The 25515-nt window shown below is 46.7% G+C and overlaps 1 protein-coding gene across 1 annotated transcript in view; it reads left to right on the forward strand.

The window, feature by feature from the left end:
* The window catches only part of RBM20 (RNA binding motif protein 20), a 337949-nt gene that overhangs the window by 47044 nt on the left and 265390 nt on the right, over nucleotides 1-25515 (forward strand). The window lies entirely within an intron of this gene.

Consider the following 25515-nt stretch of genomic DNA (forward strand, 5'->3'; position numbering starts at 1 on the left):
CACTCCAGGGCTTGTGGCATGGAGACCCTACCGCAGGGTCTCCATTGCAAATCCGATGGTCGCGATGGTCAAGACCATCGCGACCATCTTTTTGGACGCTCGCATATGCTGTGGGTGGTCACCCACAGCTATACGAGCGGCCAGGAGGCAGCTCCATTTTCATGGAGGAGGGCCCTGATTCAGAGCGAGCGCTCTGGTCAGAGCGTCCGGCTCTGAATCAGGCCCTTTGTGTGGAGTAATGCGTATGACATCATTACAGCAGTGGGTAACATCATTGGGGGTTTGATCAGGGCCTGGAGACCTGAATCTATGACAGCAAGATATGACATGGAAACAGATGAAAGTCTCCTTATGCCCAGCACAGAGGCTTACGGCAGTACAAAACCATGGAGAGCAAATGCGGCTTAGTTGTAACTGGTGGCACGTTGGCGCAACATTAGCGCTTACACGGGATTGCGAGCCAATCAGAAATGAGCGTACGCAGAGATCCGGCTGATCTCAAACAGATCTCTTGCACAGAGGACAGGACTGCGCTACTCCTCACTGATGGCGATTTGCTGCAATGCGTTTCCTTTATGGATGTGTAATAGTACATGTCATGTGCATGTACAATAGTAAATATGTATATATGGAAGGAATGGTATAGGTGTATTTCCTAGTCTGAAAGAGCAAATGCCTCATATCTGTGATGACGTGCAATTATAGGGAGGTTTCTGTGACAATAATATTTTCATTTGGGGTCGCTTACCGCCGACCTCCATTCACTGTAAGCGGAATCCTGGCAAAGCCGAGACCTCTGCAGGTCACCCTCACTATGTCGCAGGGGAGATCCCACTCAGAGACATTAGGTGGAGTTACTACTGGGGCTACGTTGGTGAATAGTATGTCACATTGGAACAATATGTTATCAGTGATGTCATACAGGGAGGTGTAAGAGGATTATATATGGATCAGTTATACATCACTAGGTTGCTGCCGGGTACATTCCTCTTTGTACTCTGCAGGTTACTTGGTGAGTTACACTCAGGGGAGTAGCGAGGGTGGTTCCGGTGGAGCATGAGCTCCGGGCGCCAAAATGGGCAGAGGGCGCCATCCAGGGTTCCGGAATTCATGGGAAATTCATGGGGCGCTGCACAGTATGGCGCAAACTTTCTTTTCAATTATACTGGGCCTGATTCATAGCAACGGCGCGATGCGATGTAACAATACATTGCGCGCACCGTACACACTGCATGATCCGCTGTACGATGGCGTATTGTTACATGCTGCATGCAAATGCACCGCGCCGTACAGAATAGCAGATGGGACGATGCGATGAAAGACTGTTGTAAACAACGGATCGGCCATACACACTATATAACGTGTATAATATATTGTTCCAATCCGCGTCAGAACAGTGTGTACCCAGCTTGAGAGGCAAATTTGCACTTACACAAAATCTTGCTGCTTGCTCTTTTTTATTTAGCAAACAAATATTGCGCAAATTACATTTTTCTCTGCAATTTAGAGATGAGCTAGAATGCTCCCCCCCCCCACCCCGACCTATGTGTCTTTCTGCACAATTTCAATTTGTCCCCCTGCAGCTCAACATGGTGAAGCCTCAGCGCAAATTTGCTCCTTCTACTTGATTTACTCCTAAAGCCAGGACTGGCACAGTTGCACAGCGTGTGGGTAGGAAAGGGTTATTCAAAGCAAACCACCTGGTCAGTCTAAAAGGATTAAACTCCCACAAATAATATTACACACTCGCTATTAATTGCACAGTCCTGTCTTAACTAAGATTTGCTTCCAAAACATATCTCAAAATACAATAAGCCTAATTATGTCAGAGTTATTATAATCCACTGCCAGTTTTATAACAACAGAGTCTAACCAACATGTAAATTGTTTAATAACACAAAGACAGAATATTATTAAATGGGGTGTAATATGAAGAAGTCATAATGCTTATCGTAAAATAAAATAAGGATAACAAAATGGCATACAGAAATTCAAATGCAAACACGTTTCCTAGTGGTAATAAAACAGACACTGGAAGCTCAGTTTTTTTATCGGATCTGCATCTGACCCACATTTGTGAACCTTATAGTTACATTTATTGATTATGTTCTTTTTGTATATATAGTTTATGTAGATTCATGATTAGACTCTACTGTAATATCATGGACATGTTTTACCCTTATCCTGATTCAATGTAATTTTCTTTTGTGTGCTGTATTATTCATTCATATTATATGATTGGATGGATTGTTTTAGTGATACATCGTTAACATGTTTCCATACACTTGTGATGCTTTGCGCTAGTATCACCTGTTCTGGTAGTGCGTATTACCGATTAGATATCGTTTGTGCTGCGTCCTACAATTTTATATGTAACTTCACATTATAGCATAAAGCTGGCCACACACTAGACCAACTTGCATCCAACCAGCCAACTTGTTGATTGATTGGAATGAAAATCTGGTAACGTATGGGAGTAACTGGTGATCAGCAATTTGCTCCTAAATGACAGAAAACAGATGAAAATGGTCGTTCAGACAAGTTTGTTAAATGTTTGATCTAAACAATTTGTTCAAACAACAGTTTTGGTCCATTTTCCAGCATTTGGGAGCAAATTGCTGGTTGTATTCCTTACCAGATTTTCATTCCAACCAATTAACTAGTTGGCTGGTTGGACAGATAATCTTTAGATGTGTGGCCAGCTTTAGTGTGTGCAGGTTGTTGTTTACGTGTTGTGTGTAGCATATCACATCATTTGCCTGATCTCTATACTTGTTATGGTCAAGGGGGAGCATCCCGACAAGAAGCCCATCGGCTTCCATTGGATAACGCCACCTGAAGGTGGCATTACCCGCCGGGACGAAGCACTGGAATGCATCGCATTCTGGTGCTTAGCACATTTGGGGAATGCGGTAAAACCTCAGAAAACTGCATTTTCGGGGGTTGTACCGCATTTTTGCCTTTAGTATATCCCGCCCCATGTGTCTGATTTGTGTGTCTTACGTGTAACATGTCACATCATGTGTCTGATGTGCAATGTCATATTGTGTGTGTGATTTATGATGAGGTTATTACTTCTGTGTAACCTGCCACATTATATGACATTTGTTGTCGGTTTATTACATTCATTTAACGTGTCACATCATGGGAGCGATTCATTTGTATTTTTGTCATGCCTGACTGGTCGTCAGTTTATTACAGGCATGTAACATGTCATATTGTACAGGGCGAGATGTACTAAGCTCTGGGAAGTGATAAACTGGAGAGTGATAAACTACCGGCCACTCAGCTCCTAACTGTCATCTTACAGGCTGAGTTTGAAAAATGACAGTTATTAGCTGAGTGTCTGGTAGTTTATCACTCTCCAGTTTATCACTTCCCAGAGCTTAGTACATATGTACCCTAGTCTGATTTGAGGGCTGTTTGCTGCAGATGCCACATGGTGGTGAGTGGCAGGGTTGGTATTGCTGTGTCTCGCAGGAGGCAGTAAGTCTGTGATTAGCCGCTGGCTGTATAAATAGCGCGGGTGGAGAGGTTTCTTTTTATAATGACCCCGAGAGACGTTGATGTTGAAGTGCTGGGGGCTCAGTGTGACTGTAGGGAAGTCTCATCACCAGCTATATATACATCAGTGAGGTCAGCGCTTGGCGACCTATTTATAGAGCAGCAAAATTCTCTTCCGGGTCTCCCCATAGCTCAATCAGCCCGGAATCCATCTAAAATGCTAGAAGCAGGAAAGGACAACACTGATCAGTAATACAGTTACCTAAAGTACCGGCTTCTCCGCGGTAACCAGCCTCTAATAACCTCCCCGGATGCTCGGCGTATGTAACGGCATTAGGAGTTTATCACAGCGAGCTCGCAGCGAGACAACATGTAACTGTCTGTCCTGCTAATTTCCTCAGCACCTAACGGTGTCCGGCCTGCAGGGAGTGGGCAGGGAATGGGCATGGATTGGGCAGGGAATGGGCAGGGAGTGGGCATGGATTGAGCCAGTTCAGGCCATGACATAAATTTGTACAGATTTGCCAGCCGTGAAGGTTGTGCAATACGGACAAAAATCATCTGTACTTGGGGGCTAATTCAGCAGTGCACGAAAGTGTAATGTTGAACACAGATCCCGGATTATCGGGAATCTGCGCTTGGGCAGGACCCATTCTGCGAATGTGCAGAAAGGGTCCTGCGTGATCGCACGCAGCCCCTTCTATGCCTCTGCCTGGTTGACGGGCAGAGGCATTTAAGGGACAGTGTGGTGGCGGGGGGCGACCGGCGTTCCCGGAAATGGGGGTGTGTCTGCTTCATTTTCTGGGAGTGGCTGGCCAGGGGCTGTGTCCACGGATGCAGTTTCCTGGCCTCGCAAGCTGGCAAGCCTAAGTAAGCCTCGATCGCAGTGCTGGGATCGCAAATGCAGCAGGGGTTGTCATACAGGGGGGTGTCATACAGGGGGGTGTCATACAGGGGGTGTCATACGGGGGGTGTCATACAGGGGCTGTCATACAGGGAGTGTCATACAGGGGGGGTGTCATACAGGGGGTGTCATACAGGGAGTGTCATACAGGGGGTGTCATACAGGGGAGTGTCATACAGAGGCTGTCATACAGGGGGTGTCATACAGGGAGTGTCATACAGAGGGGGTGTCATACAGGGGGGTGTCATACAGGGGGTGTCATACAGGGGGTGTCATACAGGGGGTGTCATACAGAGGCTGTCATACAGGGGTGTCATACAGGGGGTGTCATAAACGAGGTGTCATACAGGGGGTGTCATACAGGGGGTGTCATACAGGGAGTGTCATACAGGGGGGCTGTCATACAGGGGGTGTCATACAGGAGGTGTCATACAGGGCGTGTCATACAGGGGGTGTCATACAGGGGGTAATACAGGGTGTGTCATACAGGGGGTGTCATACAGGAGGTGTCATACAGGGGGTGTCATACAGGGGGGTGTCATACAGGGGGTGTCATACAGGGCGTGTCATACAGGAGGTGTCATACAGGGGAAGTCATACAGGGCGTGTCATACAGGGACAGTCATACAAGGGGTGTCATACAGGGGGTATCATACAGGGGGTGTAATACACCTCCTGCTGCATTCGTATATTTGCAGAGATGGAATTGCAAAGCCGCTTGCGTGCAGCTTTGCAATTCCGTCCCAAGCTGAATCACCCCCTTGGTTCAACACTGACTACCAGGTTCCAACATGACTCTGAAAGCACAAGAGCGGTTAGTCGGGAGCATGCCGTGCCACAGTTTTGCTAATAGGGCATGTTATAACTGTGGCAGGGACATCCTGGGATGTGTAGTTCCACAGCAGCTGTAGGGCAGCACGTTGATTATCCCTTTTCTACGTGCTATTTTTTGAATATGCATAGCATACAGGTGGAGCAGGACTTGGTGGCATAAACATCGTGACTAATGACCTCATTCAGAGATGTACGCAAACCCAATCCTTTCCAAACCTCGGACTCCCATTTATTAATGATCGCAATACAATGCCATCTGGGCATGACATTACCGCCCATGTGATCATAGCGCCCGGATGTATCATCCGACACACGCAGGGACACGGGCACCGTAACCGTCCCTGCGATGTGCCCGGAGAGCTGCCGGGGCTGCTGCGCAGGCTCAGTCACGCTGACCGCACATGCACGGCCGCCCATAGGCTACAGCGGCTAACGCCATCTTCAGATGGCGTAAGCTGCGGGAGCCAATATACGGAATGCATCGGGAATGGAGGGATCACAGTAGGTATCGGAGATACCTGCTGCCGTCTCTCCTTCATACATCTGGGGGAAACGTAAAATTTGTGGTTAACCCCCGAAAACAGGTGTTTTCAGGGATTAAACCTCAAATATTGAATGATAAATGGGCCCCCGGGGTGAATTGATTATATCATTGCTGTAGTACAATAGACATTTTGACCATTTAATAGAAACTGTCTGTGTTTTCCCTGCATCTTATGTCAGGCTATAGCGCTTACTGGATGATCGCAGAGGGAACATTCACTTCTTGATAACGATGAGCGTACTGGCATCTCCCGTATGGTCACGGACTGTACTGTCCGCCCCCTCTCCCTTCCTCCCCAGCCGGGTACTCTTTCAGCGTAATGACTTTTAGCCTTGTAAATGTGTCAGCGCAGATCATGAGAAACTCATTTATCACCGTATTAACTAATTGGAATGACCTGATAATGCCTTATAACATCCCAAAGCAGCTGAGGCTGTCTGGGAGCAGCTACGTTCCCTGTGATTTTTAAGAGACCGTAAAAAGATTATGGGTCTGAAGTGGGATAACGTGGCTGCTAAGTCACAGCGGCTGCCTCTGGCGATGGAGAGATTGGGTAATGTTACCGCAGACCCAGATTTCTGCCTCTGACTCAGGGCTGTGCTTTATGAATTCTTACAGATGTGTCCCATGTATGATGCAACACTGGCCACTGACCAGCTCTAAACACCAGGCTTGTGCTCCACGACACATCCAGAATACCGGCCACTGACCAGCTCTAAACAGCAGGCTTGTGCTCCACGATACATCCAGAATACCGGCCACTGACCAGCTCTAAACACCAGGCTTGAGCTCCACGACACATCCAGAATACCGGCCACTGACCGGCTCTAAACACCAGGCTTGTGCTCCACGACACATCCAGAATACCGGCCACTGACCGGCTCTAAACACCAGGCTTGTGCTCCACGACACATCCAGAACACTGGCCACTGACCAGCTCTAAACACCAGGCTTGTGCTCCACGACACATCCAGAATACCGGCCACTGACCGGCTCTAAACAGCAGGCTTGTGCTCCACGATACATCCAGAATACCGGCCACTGACCGGCTCTAAACACCAGGCTTGTGCTCCACGACACATCCAGAACACTGGCCACTGACCAGCTCTAAACACCAGGCTTGTGCTCCACAACACATCCAGAATACCGGCCACTGACTGGCTCTAAACAGCAGGCTTGTGCTCCACGATACATCCAGAATACCGGCCACTGACCGGCTCTAAACACCAGGCTTGTGCTCCACGACACATCCAGAACACTGGCCACTGACCGGCTCTCCACGACAGATCCAGATCCTATACGATGGGACAATTTCTGTGCTGAAATTCGCTGGTTTTGTCCCATCTACAAATATATTCCCCTCGTACTCGGGATTAAGGGTCTGATTCATGGATGAACGCAATGGCGATTACGTAGGCAGATTGAGCGATTGTTTACCTTTGCGCATGCGTATAAGCCGCAGTGAGTGCTGAGTGTGCGCTGCGTTCACATTGCGATTATGGACGCACTTCGGAATACATTGCAGAGTGAGTGACAGGCTTTCAGCGTTTGGGGGTGGTGACTGGGGTGTGGCACTGCGAGTGCATGCGCAGCGTGAGAGCCCTCTGCGAGGGAGGAGAGCTCCCGAGTCTGCGGCTGGTCAGACCTTCCGCAAGGGCAAGATGGCCGCAGATGTGCCTCGATGGTACCGATATTTACGCAGGTATGCTTCGTCACACGCAGGTAGGAAGGCTGTAGTGGGCATATTTATGCTCAGCTGTGATCGCTTTAGCGTCCATCTTTGAATCACTATTTTTTTACATTTATTATATATAGTGTCCGGGGCCGTGGGTCTGAGTTTGAGCCGCCGCAAGCAATGCTGATGTTTTTACTACTGTGCCTCCATAAAAATCTCTAAAAACTCATGGGGCGCATGCGTTACGCCGCGTACACACAAGGGCTCATGCGTTACACCGTGTACACACAAGGGCACATGCGTTACACCGCGTACACACAAGGGGGCATGCGTTACACCGTGTACACACAAGGGCGCATGCGTTACACCGTGTACACACAAGGGCGCATGCAATGCACTGCGTACACACAAGGCCGCATGAGTTACACCGCGTACACACAAGGGCGCATGCGTTACACCGCGTACACACAAGGGCGCATGCGTTACACCACGCACACAAGGGCTCATGCATTACACCGTGTACACACAAGGGCGCATGCGTTACACCGTGTACACACAAGGACGCAGCTGCAATTAATACGCACAACATCAGATATGTATTGTAAACGGCCAGGGCATACCTTGGCGGTGACTGGGAGGTGGCAATTCAGACTCTGGGAGATGGTCTGCCCTCCTGGGCTTGCCATAAGAGTGTTGCTGCCGTGACACTGAAGTGTTTGCGTACACAAGCTCCCAATCGCTGCCATAAGAGGCCATAGTCAGATATAGAATCTGCACCTGCCACACAGCTGGTACAGCCGTTGGTAGAGTCTAAAGACGCACCAGTCCTTATTACGGTGTCTATAGATGCTGGCAGTGGGCGTCTCAGTCCTTGCACATTTATACGCACGCGTGCACACCAGGGGAAGATGTATTTACATGGTATGTGTTGTGTCAGACGCATCTTACGGTTACTTAGGAGGCCGATTTTAGAAGGATCTGCGTATGCCGCTGCGTATTAGTACAGAGGGACTAATTCAGAGGCGCTCGCAAAAAGCGAGCGTTCGCTCTGAATCAGGGCGGGCACTTGGTTTTTAAGTTGCGGCCTCTTGGCCGCTCGCATAGCTGTGGGTGACCACCCACAGCTTATGCGAGCGGACATGATGATGGCCGCGATGGTCAAGACCATCGCGACCATCGGGCTTGCGACGAAACTCTTGTGGTAGGGTCTCGCGGCCGCAAGCCCCAGAGAGCTTTTGGCTCTAACAGAGCCGGAAGCTCTCTCACTGACATCACTGGTGATGCCAGTGAGGCCGCCCACAAGCGGCATGCGTTCGCTTGGGAACGCCTCCGTTTGTGGAGCCACCCCCCCGGCCACGCCTACAAAAGGGGTCGAGCTGTCGAGCAACATCGACAGCCGCCCCTTTTTGCGCTCGCTCCGGGGCTCGCCCGTGCACACTGGCCCACCATCGACCCGGTTGCGAGCGCACCATCGACCCGGTTGCGAGCGAACAGCTGGGAACAGAAAAGCATTTTGCGCGATTCAGGATACAGCAGATGAAGGCGTCTAATGGCACTATGTTTATTGCTCATAAGTATTAAAAAAAGAATAAGGGCCTGATAAATTACTGATGGCAACTGCGATTATGCACACAAGTGGCCGATTGTTGCGTTCTGCGCATGCGTTTGCTGCGATCGCAGAAATCACGCAGACCCATCGCAGAGTGATTGATAGGAAGTGAGCATTAGGGGGTGGTGACTAGGGGGCGGCAAAATGCAGTCGTGAACTCTCACTACATACAGGAAGTTTAGTAATATCTGCGTAGGGTCTGACCTTGTGCAAGTGTTGAGGCTCCGATGTTACCGATGGTTTTGCACACTTGCAAAGTATTACGGATGTGAGTGGGGTAAAGTGGGCATCCTTATGTTGTGCTGCGACGGCATTGCCTTCGCAGACATTAGCATATTTTTGCAGTGAGACTGCATACATAATCGCAGCTCCGATAGATAATAAATCAGGCCCTAAGTCCCCTGCGGAAGGTGCTTGGGACAAATCACAGCACACAGATGTCACAGACGTACAATCCTAGATGCTCAGAGGATACCCACATCCAGAGCTCACAGGCCCTGCTCTTATCCTGTTCTTACACACAGTACCCAAGGGCAGGGGCGTAACTAGGTATTTGAAGGCCCCATAGCAAAAGTTGTACCACCCAATGATGTAAGTATGTACCACCCAATATTACACAGAGGTTTCCAAACTTTGGACCTCATTCAGACCCGCTCGCAAGCGGGTCGATGTGTAGGCCCTGCGCACGCGCAGCGGCCACACTACACGTGCGCAAGCCCCGGAGCGAGAGAGAAAATCTCTCGCTCCGGAGCTCACTACAAAAGGGGCGGCTGTCGCCCCGTTTTGTTGGCGTGGCGGGGGGGTGGTTTCACAAACGGAGGCGTTCCTTAAGGAACGCCTGCCGTTTTGTGGGCGGCCGCACTGACATCAGCAGTGATGTCAGTGGGGAGCTTCCTGCTCGATCAGAGCAGGAAGCTCCCTGGGGCTTGCGGTTGCCGAGACCCAACCTTAGGGTCTCGTCGCAAGCCCCAATGGTCGCGATGGTCTGGACCATCGCAACCATCAACCTGGTCGGTCGCTAAAGCTGTGGGTGGTAAGCCACAGCTTAGCTAGCGACCAGGAGGCCGCACTTCAAAAGAGAAGCGGCCGCCCTCATTCAGAACGAGCGCTCGCATTATGCGAGCGCCTCTGAATGAGGGCCTCTGTCCTCAAGGCACCCTAAGGGTCCATCTTTTAAGGATAACCATGCTTGGGCACAGGTGACTTAATTAGTACTGTACCTCAGTCATTTGATTTAACCTTCTGTGCTCAACCATGGATATCCTTAGGGTGCCTTGAGCACTGCGTTTGGGAATCTCTGATATAACACACATAACTTTGTAAGAAAGATGGGCCCCCCTCAGCTCTGGCCCCCATAGCAGCTGCTCCCCTTGCACCTATGGCAGTTACGCCCATGCCAAAGGGGTAAGTCCTTCCTGGATCTCTTAACCAATCTAGCTAAGTGCATGCACTGTAACATTTAAAATACTGTCTAAGAAAAATATAACTCACATTTCAATTGAATTCCTCCTTTCAAATATCTATGACCCAAACCAGTTTAGCTTAAACAAAATCTTGACACTTTCTTCTTCTTAAACTTCCACAATGCAGGAACATCCCCTGAAGTGCAATCCAGAGAAAGTGTTTTAAACAAAGGCTCGGTCATTTCACACTGGACATGTCGCTGGCCCAGGATAATTACCATCTAACTTCCTATGTGAGAATGTCCCATGAACAATCTGTTTTCCAACTGTCAAAGCAAAACACCTTCCTATAAGTGCGTAGTCCAAGCCCTTAGACATGTTTCCACAATTCTACGTCCGCACACAGCGCATTAAGGGCCTGATTCAGACCCGGTCGCAAGCGCTGAGCGCTCGCAACCGGGTCGATGGTGGCCCAGAGCGCATGCGCAAGACGGAGCCGGCTCCATCGTGCGCATGCGCGAGACCCGGATAGCGACGGGCAATCCGTCGCTCCGGGTCTCGCACCAAAGGGGGCGTGCCGTCAATGTTGAGTGACAGCACGCCCCCTTTGGTGGGCGGGCCGGGGGGGGTGGCTGCCCAGACGGAGGCGTTCCCATGAGAATGCCTGTCGTTTGGGGGCGGCCCTACTGACATCACTAGTGATGTCAGTGGGAGAGCTTTCGGCTCTGTTTGAGCCGAAAGCTCTCTGGGGCTCGGCCATGAGACCCTACCACAAGGGTCTCGTCGCAAGCCCGATGGTCGCGATGGTCTCGACCATCGCGACCATCATCCTAGCCGCTCGCATTAGCTGTGAGTGGCAACCCACAGCAATGCGAGTGGCCAGGAGGCCGCTCCATAAAAAAAAAAAAGACGCCCTGATTCAGAGCGAGCGCTCTGTCAGAGCGTCCGGCTCTGAATCAGGGTCACAGCGCATTAAATACACACATTATTACTTATACATTTACAGTACATGTAAATGGCGCTGCAGCACAAGGGATTAAACCCCTCAGTGCCGTGGCCGCCATCTTGACCACGTGGCCTGGGTCTCCAGCTACCCTAATCTTTGATTCTGAGTGGGACACTGCCGTGTCCATGTCTGCGTCTTGTTTGACTCTATACAAATGCCGCTACAAAGCTCTTCCCTGGTGCTCATCTATGCATCTAAATGTACTGAGGCGCCCACTGTCAGCGCCCATAGACGCTGAAATACTGCCTGATGCGTCTTTAGATGCACCATTGAAACTTGCACCAGTCCTCTTAGCACTTACTTTACATCTACATATAGGGCCTCATTCAGACCCGCTCGCAAGCGCTGAGCGCTCGCAAGCGGGTGGATGTTGAGGCCCTGTGCAAGCGCAGCAGCTGCACAGAGCGTGCGCTAGCCCCGGAGCGAGAGAGAAATTCTCTCACTCCGGGGCTCACTTTAAAAGCGGCGGCTGTCGATTTTGATCGACAGCTCGCCCCATTTTGTAGGCGGGGCGGGGGAGCGGCTGGCCAAACGGAGGCGTTCCCGAAGGAACGCCTGCCGTTTGGGGGTGGCCCCACTGACATCACTCATGATGTCAGTGGTGAGCTTCCGGCTCTATTAGAGCCGAAAGCTCACTGGGGTTTGCGGTAGACGAGACCCTACCGCAAGGGTCTCGTGGCAAGCCCCTATGGTCGCCATGGTCTTGACCATCGCGACCATCAACCTGGCCGCTCGCTAAAGCTGTGGGTGGTCACCCACAGCTTAGCGAACGGCCAGGAGGCCGGCTCTTTACAGGGTAGCGGCCGCCTTCATTCAGAGCGAGCGCTCGCATTTTGCTACGTTGCCGGCATTGGCCTTTGTTATATTACTTCCCAGCTATCCACATTCATTGTAAAGCAGTTTGCAGTCAGTTGTTACGTCTGTGTTACTCTCCATGGCTGCTTGCAGCTAATGATGAGGAAAGTACACTGCAGCTCATTACTAATAGAGTCTTTGGTATGTGTGAAAGCAATTAATGTTAATGTCCATGTCCTCCTAGTTGCTTATACAGATTAAGATCATTTAAATATCACATGCTTTGCAGACCAGCTGCCCGCTGCTTGATGCATATTTGGGTCCCGGCCATTTCTGTGCTTTCAGGTCTCTGTTAGCGCATTTGCCCGGTGACTCTGGGAGCTGTAAAGTCTCCTCTTCCTGCAGGTTTTTCTACATACGGCAAATCCTGGAGGTCCAGACACAATCCGTCTTTTGTCCAACTCTGCAGCTGTTTAGAATTTAAGCCAGTGACACAGGGATAATGTATCCTCGTCCCGTCACACGCACTTCATGCTTGCAGATTACGGAGCAATCGCAGCAATCCCTCTTATAAGTTGTAACATTTATAATAGTGTTTAGGCATTGTGTCCTCACTCTTGTGGGCCCTGCTCATTTATAATTGTCACCGTGTAGACTTCATATTTGTACGTTTGCGCTGAACGTCTCTCGCTGTACAGGATAGGGGTCCTGTCAGCGAACGCAGTACAACAAAACACATGGGTTTGTAGTCTGAGAGGTCAATCCAAATGCTGCAACGGCACCTGAACTCGCTCCGAGCTCGAAATCATAGAATTTTGCTCCGAGCGCTAAGGGGCTGCGAGCACTTTTGTGTGAGTTTGGGCTGCCGTAAAGTGCGGCTGTTGCCGCGATGACTGGCATCTGCGAGATCATTTTGGCTAATTGGATTGAGGACCTCATTCAGAGAAGGACGCTATTTGCGCTCGCTCGTTCAGAAAAAAGGGGTGGCTATTTAAATGAACCATTCGCTCTTTGCGGTCTGTTCACGCCTCTAGGTCTGAACGAGCGAACCAAACTTGCGGTCGTTTTTTGGAAAACTACGCCCCCTGGCCGCTCGCATCCTACATCATGTCCGCTATTTATTAGATTAATCGAGTACATCGACCAGTGTATGAACTGCTCGCTATTCTTGTGGTTGGTTTTTTCTACCGCAATTTTGCGAGCAGTTCTGACTATAAAATAACCCAGTGACGTGGTCAATGACGCTGCTGTATTAATTATGCACACCCATAAAACGCCCGTTTTGACCTTTAAGCGCGCCTGCGTTCGGATCTCCACTCCCCGTTTTCAAGCACCTTCCCCTGTTACCACCCACATACGCCTCCTCCTGTCACTCAAAATAGCAGGCATTCGCTATTTAGCGAACAAACGATTTTTGGCCGTACTGACTGGTTCGCGCATGCGTATTACGATCCGTACGCATGCGCAGTTGTGCAAACATCGCTCCGAACGAACGAGCGGCCGCTTACGAGCGGCTCTGAATCAGGCCCTGAGTCCATAGATGCGGAACTGATTGCATTAAAATGTTGGCATTGGTTTTTCCCAAATCGCATTACGTTGGCAGGATGAAGCTGCAATGGGGACATGAATGCCCGGGTGATTGCCCTGTAGTGTTCAGGCTCAACGATGTCAATTTCAAGTTTTGTATATGTATTGTGAAAATTAGCAAATATGTAAAGCATTGCTTCTAACGACCCTGTACCCACTTAATTCAGAGATGTACGCAATAGCGATATTTATGCAGATTGAGCGATTGTTAGCCTTTGCACGCGCAGAAATGCCGTACTGTGCATGCGCCGCATTTGTGCGTGTGCAAAAATGCAGGCGTGTCTGACCGTTTACACCCATGGGCGTTGCTAAATTAGCCATTGCGATCTCCTTCGGAGCAAGAGAGCTCTCAGCGTGTCAGGAGAGCTGTAGCATTTGCAGCTCGTCAGACTTGCCGCATATGCTGCATGGCTGCCCGATCTGCGCCGATGTTACCGATGTCTACGCTGTTCCACGTCATCGGACGGATATGAGAAAGCAGCAGTGGGCATCGCAAGCTTTGGAAGGCATTAGCATATTTTAACAATTAAATTGGCGATTGCTTTAGCGTCCAATTTGAAATCAGGCCCTATGTGCGTTGGGGAGGGTCGCCCCAGACTCGTGCTTATCCATGCATGGTGTTCTCCATTCAGTGCGTTTATGCAAATGACACACATTGAGGTCAATAGAGTAAACTTCAATTACCTCACAAAGGGAAAATATCCGTTTGTCAAGCACAATTGCATGTGACACGCAGTTAGACTAAAGCTGCATACACACTCAATGATTTTGTGAACGATTATCGTTAAACGATATCGTTTAACGATAATCGTTTGAAAAAATCGTTCACTTTCTGAGTCATCGTTCATGCGCGTTTACGTTTATAGTTTGTTGTTCAGTCAGACTTGTCAACTCGACGATTTTCATTAAGGGAATATGCAAAAATTGTTTGTAGTTCCAAAAATTTGTTCATTACACTTTAAAAAATCTTGACAGATAATCTGACAGAAAATCGTTTATAAAATCGTTCATAAAATCATTGGTAACAAAATCGTTGTGCGTGTATGCACCTTTAGACTTATAAATTAAATGCCGCTGCGTACACAAACAGTTGAAGTTGTGAGATTTTTTTTTCATTTACGGACTCTCAAATTCCAGAGGGAAATGGTTCCTATAAAAATAAAAAAAGAGGGGAGGGGTGGTAGCAAAATTGGAAGCATGAGAAACTCCATTCTTAACCATTTAAATAGCATTTTAGGTAAATATGAAAGGAGCAATCCGCCACAGGAGTATTGTTAATATTATTGTTATTAGTATCATAATGATTGTTTCCACTATTGTTATTATTATTATTATTTTTTTTTTTTTTTTGCAACTTCACCCTTGACTGACAACCCTATGTAGATTTTACAGGATTATTGTTAATGTGTATTATTATTAACATTCATTTATTACTCTTCTCCTAGACAGCCACGCCAAGTAGTCTTCACAGAAATATTATTATTATTATTGATAAGATTTATTCTAATTACATTCTCATTCTGTTACCCCACACCCAGGAGTATTTTTTTAATTTGTATTATTATTATTATTATTATTATTATTAATAATAATAATAATTTTCTATTGCCCACGGCTTCGCCACAATTAAATTGCTTCTGCCAAAATTTTTTTATTTGAGTTGTTCTAGTTGTATTGCTTTGCATAGGGGTCCTGTCGAGGGAGTGGCCCACGTGACCAGCAGTGCTATACAGACTGGTGGCAGCAGCGGCCTTACCCACCACTCACACCAGTGTCACTGTGTGCCCTGTGCACAGACAGCTATGTAGCCTATCCTATGCAAGTGACCGTGGGCCCAAAGCACTTCTCCCCTTACCGGCTGCCCGCATGGTGACACACCTATCTTTTGCATTGGTGATGTCAGTAAATTTTGTTTTTGTTATTGCTCAGCTTTAACTTGATGAGTTGAGATGAAACACAGTTTAGTTTATTTCTAGAAGTTTCCACTATAAAATTATGCAGTTTTCATGAAATCTGTTCAGTAGTTTTTGTGCCAACTTTGAACAAATTGACAGACACAACATTCTTATTATATTTGTATAGATAATATTTATAACTGCACTCCCAGCTGGTCACCCCATCTAGACTCCAGAGGAGTTTTATTATTATTATTATTATTATTAGCTTTATAATTATTATTATTATTATTATTATTATTAATAATAATAATAATAATAATAATAATAATAATAATATTTATTTATAACTCCACTACCAACTAGTTACCACATTTAAATTCCACAGGAATATTATTATTATTATTAATTTATTATTAACATTTACTTATTTATTTATAAATCCACTCCTAGCTGGTTATCCCATGTATATTTGATGGAAGTACTTCCACATAGGAGATATTCTACTAAAGAGTTAAAATGGATAAGTTGTCTTAAATTATATTTGTGGTGAAACTTATTCTATATATTATAATCTATTCAAATCAGCATGCCACATAAAAAAGTAGGATCCTGAACAGAATAGTGACAGGCTTTAAAAATGTCTGCCATCAGAATAATTGGGGGGAGGGGGGGGGGTTAAGACTAAAGTAAGATTAAACAAATTATTATTATTATTATCATTATTATTGTTGTTTTTTTATTATTTATTTACTAAATACTAAATAAAGAATTGGACATAAATATGACGTAAAATTGTTCCATCTGTAATTTTTAAGAACACTTTTTTATCTCACCAAATTCCCCCCACTTTAGTGTGTAAAGTGCAGCACATTCACAGAAATGTTGATATATGAATTAGTCCTGTCACCTTTGTTTTTGCTATGTAATTATGTAATCTGAGCTCTGTATTTATAGTATATATGTAAAGTTATGAAGTAGTCTGTTTCAATTTATACATAAGCAACTTGCTGTATGTCTAATCCCCTATGTACAGCACAAATAAACACTTGTGGTGCCTTATAGTTAAAAGATAATAATAATGATGATGATGATGATGATGATGATGATGATGATGATGATGATGAAAGTCAGAACCTTTCAAATTATCCCGGTCAGATACAGTATATTGCAGCCCTCACACTAGGAGATAAAATATTTGATGGAAACTGGTCATTTCTGGTGTACATAAGGATAGAGTTTTCCATAACAATTATTATTTATATATTATAACAAGTTTATTATTATTCTATAGATAGTTTTATTGTAAATGAAAATATGCATTAGCACTAATGGTAAATACAGTATGTCACAATGCCTAATTTAGAAAACAACATGACATAGGATACATGGTGTCACTGAACACATCTGGCACCAACAATCTTTGCATTGCCAAAGTCATTTGTCTGACTTAACAACTGAGCCTCTTGACCATTTTTGCATGCTTTTATGCATTGAGTTGCTGCCACATGATTGGCTGATTAGATATTTGAACTAATGAGCCGATGTACAGGTGTACCTCATAAAGGAACCACTGAGTGCACATGTCCATTTTTTTTATTCAGTTTATTAGTCAAAGGGACATATTCAATTATCCACAGGGCTTTCCATGGCCTTTAAGCAGCCGGGTTAATTGCCTGGACCTATTCAATTACTGCTCGCAGTAAGCCCCAAGGGTGCACTTAACGCGGATTTCTCAGGAGGATGCAAGCAGAAATCCATGTTAAGTGCACCCTCGGAGCTTACCGCTGGCTTACTGGGTGTGGTGACTGCATAATTCTGGGCACTTAACCCGGAATCTATTCTCACTGCAGAATATTAGGCTTACCGGCATAGCTCCGAGCACTTACTGTAACCCAGGAGCTAAAAGCTTGTGGTACGTCCTGTGGCTAATTGTATATGCCCCTTAGTGTAATTACCACATACAATATGTGTCATTAATTAATTGTAGTTGTATTATTGCTGATAGATTTGTTGATTTATTGGAGAATTTGCTTCATATTATTTGAGCCATTTTAAGAGGAGAACGAATTGGGGATACACACACATATATATATTATAGATATACATATATGCATGTGTACAGGTTTAGTTAAATATAGAGAGATATATATGCCCCAGAGCGCATCACAATCCCTGTTTTCTTATAATTTATGAAACAATGTAGATTAGGTTAGGCTTGGCCATTGACCTTTGATGGTCATGGTTTTGCCGATGACGAAGGTCCATTGTTTTTCTGACATTGATGACCTGATGGTGGCACAGCGTGTTTTTTAAAAAAAATGCCGGGTTGGAGGATTGATGAAATCCAACATGTTGGATTTCACATATTTGCCGCTCACGATCAAAATATGATCGTGATTTGCAAATCTGTGAAATTGAACATGTATAATTTCACAGATCCTCTGACGGATGGCTGAACATCGATGGCTGCCGGTCGGCATTTCCTACTGGCGTATCGGTGTTCGGATCCGATCGCAGGATTGCACAATCCGTCCGTAGGTGTATGTGGGCCTTTACTTAAATATCGTGTCCTACAACACACGTTCACAATTTGTTTCGGCAGCTAGTGAAATACAATTCCTGTGCCCACATTTAGGGAGGAGCGTTCTCATCCACCCAGGTTCAAAATGTTGCAATTGCATTTGCCACCATCTTGTTGCGCCGAGCCAGACGCTTAACACTAAAAATTGGTGACATTTTTAAACAAAAATAGGGCTATGATGTCACAAAATGGCTCTTGCTCTAGAGCTCGCAGTTTGGCAGCTTCGTGAATGACCGTTTAGATGCCCTTATTCATGAAACATTTAATTTCACTCTCAGGGGCAGATTTATCAAATCTTGGTGAGAGATAAAGTACCAACCAATCAGCTCCTAAATGCTATTTTACAGGATCTGCTAGACAATCACACATAGAATTTGATTGGTTGGTACTTTGAGCCTGATTCAGAGATGAACGCAATGCCAATATTTGCGCAGTTATTATCGGTGATCAGCACATTAGTCGCTGCGTCTCTGTATAAGTCAATCAATTGTTTATATTTCTGGTTTTTGTAAAATGCAGAAGCTCGAGGTATAATATTCACATTATTCATGTGCAGTCTCTGCAAGTGTCCTTTTACTGTGCAGTCTCTGTAAGTGTCCTTTACTGTGCAGTCTCTGTAAGTGTCTTTTTACTGTGCAGTCTCTGTAAGTGTCCTTTACTGTGCAGTCTCTGTAAGTGTCCTTTTACTGTGCAGTCTCTGTAAGTGTCCTTTACTGTGCAGTCTCTGTAAGTGTCCTTTTACTGTGCAGTCTCTGTAAGTGTCCTTTTACTGTGCAGTCTCTTTGAGTGGCTGTTTACAGCGAAGTTTCTGCGAGTACCTGTTTATTGGGCAGTTTCCGTGAGTGTCCATTTATTGGGCAGTCTCTTTGAGTATCCGTTTATTGGGCAGTCTCTGTGAGTTGACATTTATTGCACAGTCTTTGTGAGTTGTCTTTTATTGGGCAGTCTCTGTGAGTGTCCGTTTAAAGGGAAATCTCTTTGAGTGTATGTTTATTGGACAGTCTCTGTGAGTTCCCATTTATTTACGCAGTCTCTGTGATTGTCCATTAATTGGGCAGTCTCTGTGAGTGACTACTTATTATGCAGTCTCTGTGAGCGACTACTTATGGTGCAGTCTCTGTGAGTGCCTGTTTACTGTGCAGTCTCTGTAAGTGTCCTTTACTGTGCAGTCTCTGTAAGTGTCCTTTTACTGTGCAGTCTATGTTAGGGGTGTGCACCGGACACTTTTCGTGTTTTGTGTTTTGGTTTTGGATCTGGATCTTTCTTCGTGTTTTGGATCTGGATTGGTTTTGCCAAAACCACCCTTCCGTGTTTTGGGTTCTGGGTTTTGTGTTTTGGATCTGGATTTTTTCTTAAAAAATAAAAAAAAACCGCTAAAATCACATAAATGGGCCTTTTTTTGTTCCTACGCTATTAATAACCCCAATAACATTAATTTCCACTCATTTCCACTCTATTCTGAACACCTCACACCTCACAATATTGTTTTTAGGCCAAAAGGTTGTACCGAGGAAGCTGGATGACTATGCTAAGCGACACAAGGGGGCGGCACAAACACGTGGCCCATCTAGGAGTGGCACTGCAGTGGCAGACAGGAAGCCAATCAGCGTTATGGTGCCCATTTGCATGTAGCACGAACCCGGGAGATCCGTGCTACATGCATCTGTGTGATTGGCACAGAGCAATGACAGGTCCGTGAGACCCGTCTGTGCTGCTGTGGTAAAAAAAAAAAAAAAAAACCTGTGTAAAAAAAGAAAAAAATGGCGTGCACCCCCCCAAAAAAGAGCAACCAGCCCCGGGCATTAGTAACCCAGTGCTGGGTGTGCTTAAATACAGGGGACAAACGACGTAGGGGTCCCCTGTACTTAAGCACAACCAGCACCGGGCTAGTCAGAACCAGCGCTGGTTGCCAAAATACGGGGGACAAACGACGTAGGGGTCCCCTGTATTCTGCGCAACCAGCTCTGGGCTCTGATCCGGTCCTGGTTCTGGAAATATAGGGGACAAAAAATGAGTAGGGTTCCCCTGTATGTTCCAGAACCAGCACTGGACTTTTTCTAGCGGGGGGCTGATGCCACAGCCAGGGGAGCCCTTTCACCGGGCCCCCCAGCCGCAGCATCAACCCTGACCGCTAGTCAGCCCAGGCCGGGGATCCCTGGAGAGCTGGGGACCCCCCCAATAAAGGGGTCACCCTCTCCAGGGCACCCCAGGCCCAGGCTGATAGCCCGGGGCTATCCCCGCCACCCCTGGTGGCGGTGGGTGGCGGGTTGATTGTGTGGTGTGGTGTAAATAAAGAATATCAAACATTGTCTTTACAAGTAGAACTGCAAGTCCCAGCTAGCCTGCCCCGCATGCTGGTACTTGGAGAACCACAAGTACCAGCATGCAGGGCATTAAGGGCCCACTAGTACCTGTAGTTCACCTGTAAAAAAAATGTTTAAAAAAACACAGGACACACACACCGTGACAGTATAAGTTTATTAAACATACATACACACACACACATGTACACATACTCACCTATGTAACCTGTAGCATCGGTCCACTTGTCCGGTAAAGTATCCCTAGGGGACCTGTGAAAAAAAACATACTCACCATCTCCTATGCGAGGTTCTGTCCTCTTCGTTCCAAAGTAGGCATCCCCGGACTTGGCAAAAAAAAAAAACGAAAACGCGATCCACGAACTTAGTACCGTTCTATAGAACGGTACTTCCCGAATGAGAGCTTAGCGGCGGGGTATCACCATGGAAACCCCGCTGCTAAGCGTTCATTGGCTGAGAGAGGTCATCTCCCGTCTCTCAGCCAATGAACGGCTCCCTCCATTGTAGTCAATGGTGGGAACCGCAGGGTAAACTTTAATAACCTTGCGGCTCCCAGCATTGACTACAAAGGAGGGAGCCGTTCATTGGCTGAGAGAGACGGGAGATGGCCTCTCTCAGCCAATGAACGCTTAGCAGCGGGGTTTCCATGGTGATACCCCGCCGCTAAGCTCTCATTCGGGAAGTACCGTTCTATAGAACGGTACTAAGTTCGTGGATCGCGTTTTCGTTTTTTTTTTTTGCCAAGTCCGGGGATGCCTACTTTGGAACGAAGAGGACAGAACCTCGCATAGGAGATGGTGAGTATGTTTTTTTTCACAGGTCCCCTATGGATACTTTACCGGACAAGTGGACCGATGCTACAGGGTTACATAGGTGAGTATGTGTACATGTGTGTGTGTGTGTGTGTGTGTATGTATGTTTAATAAACTTATACTGTCACGGTGTGTGTGTCCTGTGTTTTTTTTAAACATTTTTTTACAGGTGAACTACAGGTACTAGTGGGCCCTTAATGCCCTGCATGCTGGTACTTGTGGTTCTCCAAGTACCAGCATGCGGGGCAGGCTTGCTGGGACTTGCAGTTCTACTTGTAAAGACAATGTTTGATATTCTTTATTTACACCACACCACACAATCAACCCGCCACCCACCGCCACCAGGGGTGGCGGGGATAGCCCCGGGCTATCAGCCTGGGCCTGGGGTGCCCTGGAGAGGGTGACCCCTTTATTGGGGGGGTCCCCAGCTCTCCAGGGATCCCCGGCCTGGGCTGACTAGCGGTCAGGGCTGATGCTGCGGCTGGGGGGCCCGGTGAAAGGGCTCCCCTGGCTGTGGCATCAGCCCCCCGCTAGAAAAAGTCCAGTGCTGGTTCTGGAACATACAGGGGAACCCTACTCATTTTTTTCCCCTGTATTTCCAGAACCAGGACCGGATCAGAGCCCAGAGCTGGTTGCGCAGAATACGGGGGACCCCTACGTCGTTTGTCCCCCGTATTTTGGCAACCAGCTCTGGTTCTGACTAGCCCGGTGCTGGTTGTGTTTAAGTACAGGGGACCCCTATGTCGTTTGTCCCCTGTATTTAAGCACACCCAGCACTGGGTCACTAATGCCCGGGGCTGGTTGCTCTTTTTTTGGGGGGGAGGACGCCATTTTTTTCTCTTTTTACACAGGTTTTTTTTTTTTTATTTACCACAGCAGCACAGACGGGTCTCACGGACCCGTTAGTGCTCTGTGTCAATGACACAGATGCAAGTAGCACGGATCTCCTGGTCCGTGCGTGCATCTGTGTCATTGAAATACACAGCAGCACAGACGGGTCTCACTGACCCATCTGTGCTCTGTGTCACTGTCAATCACACAGATGCATGTAGCACGGATCTCACGAGTCCGTGCTACATGCAAATGAGCACCATAATGCTGATTGGCTGAGAGCCGTGACAGACGGCTCTGTCAGCCAATCAGCACTTTGCCCATTAAAGGCAAAGGCATTTTTTTTTAAATGGCCGCTCGAGGCAAAACCTCGAGATCCGACAGCAGATCTCGAGGTTTTGCCTCGGGAGAGGGATCCGGGGCAGACAGGGAGATCCGAGCTTGGGCTCGGATCGCCCCGGATCCCCGAAGTTCGGGTGGGTTCGGTTCTCAGGGAACCGAACCCGCTCATCCCTAGTCTATGTAAGTGTCCTTTTACTGTGCAGTCTCTTTGAGTGGCTGTTTACAGCGAAGTTTCTGTGAGTACCTGTTTATTGGGCAGTTTCCGTGAGTGTCCATTTATTGGGCAGTCTCTTTGAGTATCCGTTTATTGGGCAGTCTCTGTGAGTTGACGTTTATTGCACAGTCTTTGTGAGTTGTCTTTTATTGGGCAGTCTCTGTGAGTGTCCGTTTAAAGGGAAATCTCTTTGAGTGTATGTTTATTGGACAGTCTCTGTGAGTTCCCATTTATTTACGCAGTCTCTGTGATTGTCCATTAATTGGGCAGTCTCTGTGAGTGACTACTTATTATGCAGTCTCTGTGAGCGACTACTTATGGTGCAGTCTCTGTGAGTGCCTGTTTATTGTGCAGTCTCTGTGAGTGCCCATTTATGGTGCAGTCTCTGTGAGTGACTACTTACTATGCAGTCTCTGTGAGTGACTACTTATTGTGCAGTCTCTGTGAGTGACTACTTATTATGTAGTCTCTGTGAGTGACTATTGTGTAGTCTCTATGAGTGACTATTTATTGTGCAGTCTCTGTGAGTGCCTGTTTATGGTGCAGTCTCTGTGAGTGACTACTTATGGTGCAGTCTCTGTGAGTGCCTGTTTATTGTGCAGTCTCTGTGAGTGCCCATTTATGGTGCAGTCTCTGTGAGTGACTACTTATTATGCAGTCTCTGTGAGTGACTACTTATTATTGTGTAGTCTCTATGAGTGACTATTTATTGTGCAGTCTCTGTGAGTGCCTGTTTATGGTGCAGTCTCTGTGAGTGCCTGTTTATTGTGCAGTCTCTGTGAGTGGCCGTTTATGGTGCAGTCATTGTGAGTGACTACTTATTATGCAGTCTCTGTGAGTGACTACTTATTGTGCAGTCTCTGTGAGTGACTATTGTGTAGTCTCTATGAGTGACTACTTATTGTGCAGTCTCTGTGAGTGACTATTGTGTAGTCTCTATGAGTGACTACTTATTGTGCAGTCTCTGTGAGTGACTATTGTGTAGTCTCTATGAGTGACTATTTATTGTGCAGTCTCTGTGAGTGTCTGTTTTTTGAGCAGTCTCTGTGGGTGGTCATCTATTGGGTAGTCTCTGTGAGTGACTATTTATTGTACAGTCTCTGTGAGTAGCCGTTTATGGTGCAGTCTCTGTGAGTGACTACTTATTATGCAGTCTCTGTGAGTGACTACTTATTATGCAGTCTCTGTGAGTGACTATTGTGTAGTCTCTGTGAGTGACTACTTATTATGGAGTCTCTGTGAGTGACTATTGTGTAGTCTCTATGAGTGACTACTTATTGTGCAGTCTCTGTGAGTGACTACTTATTATGTAGTCTCTGTGAGTGACTATTGTGTAGTCTCTATGAGTGACTATTTATTGTGCAGTCTCTGTGAGTGCCTGTTTATGGTGCAGTCTCTGTGAGTGCCTGTTTATGGTGCAGTCTCTGTGAGTGACTACTTATGGTGCAGTCTCTGTGAGTGCCCGTTTATTGTGCAGTCTCTGTGAGTGCCCGTTTATGGTGCAGTCTCTGTGAGTGCCCGTTTATGGTGCAGTCTCTGTGAGTGACTACTTATGGTGCAGTCTATGTGAGTGCCCGTTTATGGTGCAGTCTCTGTGAGTCTATGTGAGTGCCCGTTTATGGTGCAGTCTCTGTGCGTCTCTGTGGGTGAAGGCATAGTGGCAGGCCTCTTCTCTATGAGCATGTGCCAGTCCTGACCCGCTCCTAACTTTTGCTATGGGCCTTGGAGATGCAGTTTTTCCCTACCCTGATTTATTATTGTATAACACAGGGTAATGTTTAGTTATATAATTGCTGTAACAGCGGACGCTGATCCCTACTCATCAGCCCATAAGTCCCCGCATCACATACTGACTTGTGTAACTCATAGCCGCCACTTTACCTCCATCTATAGTCTCGCTGCAATGCGTAACATTAACTGCAAAGATATTGTAGGTCACCATAGATTTAGGGTTAGGATTACATGGTAAGCTAAAACCAGGGACGGGCAAAAGAGTGTATGAAAGTGAGATATAATTAGAGAGAATACTCTGTAGCCAGCTGCACATAGCAAATCATGTGTTTATATTAGTGATTATTTTGCATGCATTTTTCTGCCATAGTTGTGTCTCTGGGTAATACGTGCTGCGTGCTGTGCGCTATAGACTGCACGCTGTCACAAGGGTAAGCTCGTCATTGCTGGAGCCGTCCTCCCAGACGACCTGTCTGTAAGCTAGTGACACCCAGGCACTTGCTGAGGACCCTCATTTGAATTCCAGAATCAGTTCTAAGACATATTATATCTCTGGGACAACAAGGACACTATTAATGATACATGACATGTAGACACTATGACACGAGGACACTATTACTGATCTATGTCATGTAGACACTATGACACGAGGACACTATTACTGATCTATGTCATGTAGACACTATGACACGAGGACACTATTACTGATCTATGTCATGTAGACACTATGACACGAGGACACTATTACTGATCTATGTCATGTTGACACTATGACACGAGGACACTATGGCTGATCCATACCATGGTGACACGAGAACGCTATTATTGATCCATACCATGTGACACTATGAAACGAGGACACTATTAGTGATCCATACCATGTGACACTATGAAACGAGGACACTATGGCTGATCCATACCATG

This window comes from Taudactylus pleione, unplaced genomic scaffold (genome assembly GCF_031769625.1).
Source record: "Taudactylus pleione unplaced genomic scaffold, aTauple2 ptg000008l, whole genome shotgun sequence".
Taxonomy (NCBI): Eukaryota; Metazoa; Chordata; class Amphibia; order Anura; family Myobatrachidae; genus Taudactylus; species Taudactylus pleione.